This window comes from Pteropus vampyrus, unplaced genomic scaffold (genome assembly GCF_000151845.1).
Source record: "Pteropus vampyrus isolate Shadow unplaced genomic scaffold, Pvam_2.0 Scaffold217, whole genome shotgun sequence".
Classification (NCBI taxonomy): Eukaryota; Metazoa; Chordata; class Mammalia; order Chiroptera; family Pteropodidae; genus Pteropus; species Pteropus vampyrus.
The window spans coordinates 4,467,281-4,470,105 of NW_011888998.1; the positions used below are offsets into that span (position 1 = coordinate 4,467,281).

The 2,825-nt window shown below is 45.4% G+C and overlaps 2 pseudogenes; both read right to left on the reverse strand.

Annotated features, from left to right (window-relative positions):
- Nucleotides 1-386: 386 nt before the first annotated feature.
- Nucleotides 387-916, reverse strand: LOC105300759 (annotated as a pseudogene).
- Nucleotides 917-2,499: 1,583 nt separating this feature from the next.
- LOC111747326 lies at nucleotides 2,500-2,618 on the reverse strand (annotated as a pseudogene).
- Nucleotides 2,619-2,825: the final 207 nt, after the last annotated feature.

Here is a 2,825-nt window from a genome sequence, read left to right on the forward strand (position 1 = left end):
TTTCTCCAATGGCCGGCTTCTTTGTAGTAGGCGCATTGGTTCCAGTGAAGTGGCAGTCTCCTTCCGGTTTCTCTCCTTCAAGAGAGAGCAACAGTCTGTTGTTCTGGACCTGGGTTTCCCAATGCAGCTGTTAACAGGGAGACCTTCTGCTTCCTCTTTGACTGTCACCTCATTGTTGTGCAGGATGAGGGCCAAGTAGATGCAGGCGAGCTCTGAGAAGGATGTCATGGTGCAGGCAGTGCTGGGCGAGCACTGCTGGCGTGGTGTTAGTCACTGGATGAAGTGAGGGCCTCTCCCCAAAGTGGCCTTAGCTTCCTTGGAAGGACCGAGCACCTTACTAGTAGCTGAGAAAAGGGGTATACATCCGGAACGCCTTGTATAGTCTCTCAAAAAACTCTGTGAGTGACTTCTCTGGCAAGCTTTTTAATGAAAGGGATGGGAACAATCTCAACCCAGCCATCCTTGTTCTGGGTACTCCATCACTGTCTATCAGGCTTCTTTATTATCACCAGGATTTCACCCTTCTCAAAGGGCTGGTCTTTGACATCAATCCCAGGAAAGTCATAGAGAGTCTGTACATATTCTAATGTGCTTAGATATCTGGGTGCAGGCTCCATCAGGGTGGTGGTGTTCAGGCAGTGAGTTTTGTAAAACCCTAGCAGGGTCAGCAACAGTCAAATTCTAGGTCCCTGATTTTAAAACGGTGATTTGGCAGTGAGTTGATGATGTAGTGAGAGATTCACATATTCTCAAACACAGACGGTACATAGTCCCCAGGGTAGGTGGAGGAGTCACAAACTAGGAACATCCTGGGGAGCTGACTTTGGAGCTGGGTCTGAGCCTCCTGGTGAGACATCATCCCTACATACGAGGCAAAGCAATCTGAGTCATCGAATTTGAACCTGACAGAGGGCATGGTTTGGGCCAGGGCTCTGGGGTAGGTCGGGGTGGCAAAGGTACTGATGGTGGTGGCCTACCCAGCAATTGTGAGTAAAGTGGCTGTGCAGGGACTGATGAACCTGCTAAGATGTACGGTGGTAGGAAGAAAATAGGTTCCTCCTTGTGGTCTCCTTAGTGGATTATTTTTGCTGGCACTTCCTTGTTCTTTTCTCGAGTCATTTGGGTCACAAATACTTTACTCTATCCCTGCCTATTCACGCAAAACCAGACTGAAGAGAGCACTACAGCAGCAATCTGCAGTCATGTGTCTATGTACAGCTACTGGTCCGGATATCCAGAGGTCCCTGTCACTACCCAATATACTGCCCTCACTGTAGGGAGGTCTAATGTCCCTTCCGAGGGCCACCCTACTCTAAATATGGGCCATTCAAGCTCACAAAGAGTACAAAGCTTTCCTGGGATCAGCCTGACCCCGTAATTTTTCGAGAAATTTTCTTTAAGATTTTCCAACATACAATCTAATGCAGTTGGTTTAGCAGAAACTCCCTCCATTTTTGCAGGGGGCTTCCTTTGAAAATTGGTCACAGGGCCAGTGTTAATATATTCCCTAAAGTTCCAGAAACTTGGTTAAGACAGCATAAAACACTGAAATTGTCTTGACAAAATTCTTATTTACTTCTCAGAAAAACTTTTCACATTAGTGTCAGACCAATAGTCTAGGAAACATTAAATATAATTCTAATTTTTGCTTTAGCTTACTTTCAAATTTTTAAATTCTTACCTTGTTTTGCTTAGTTACATAAAATTTCTCCTCAGAATCTCTCCCCCAAAACCTTCTTTCATACTTTGCTCTTAGGATATTACACTTTCAGTTTAATTTCCCCTCTGGATCTCTCTTCACATATACACATAGATGTCTCTTCTACTACTTTCCTTATTCTCTCCACTTGCCTCTTATCACCCATTCAGCAATATCCAACTCTGAGGCAAACAGCTTCCCTTCAATTTCCTTCAGAATATGTCTCCAGACCTTATACCTTCTGTTAGCAATGACAATTTCTTTTCTTCCTACTCAAACCTTCCACTACATGCCTTATTCGTTCATTTAAATCTGAGGTACCTCCCATGCCCCCCATGATAGACAACAATCATGAAGGAGTGGAGGATAGGGTCGGGGAAAGTTTGAAGGGGATGCCACTTGCTTCGCCGGTTTCTGGCTGCTCCCTTCAGGGGGATTTCAGGTGCCTCTTAGCATTGGTGGGTCGGTATAAATTCCCAAACCGGATCACTGGCGTAGACTCCTCATGGAGATCTAGTAGGGCCACCATAAGATGTATGAGGATTGCCACGGAACCATGGATTGGGGCTCAACTCTTGTTCCTTGGCAATGCCACATCTCAATCTTTCAGCATTTACTCTTTTTCATTCAACCTCCTACTGTTTCTTCTTTTCTCTCTCTCTCTCTCTCAATCAATCTCTCTCTCTCTCTCTCTCTCTCTCTCTCTCTGTTTTTAGGTGAGGCAACCCTTGGTTGACCTCACAGATTGCAAGGACCTTGTCAGTTCACAATCTCCCTTATTTTTTATTTATTTATTTTTATGCCTACAGCACCTGGTTTTCTTAGGTGGTCTCCCATCCAAGTACTAACCGGACCTGACCCTGTTTAGCTTCCAAGATCAGACAAGATCAAGCTTGTTCAGGATGGCATGGCCTTAGACTTCTTCTTTTCTCTTGAGAGTAAGCAGTCACTCCCCACAACCTGTGGAAGGCACTTGGTCACTCTCTGGAGGGTGATGGAACTCCCTCCTTTACTTAGTGTTTTACCAAACTCATCCCACCCTGGAATGGTAACACAAAGACAAACAAGGGTGGGTGCTCCTTCCACAGAGGAGACCATTCAGATGCTCATCTGGTCATGTCCTTCA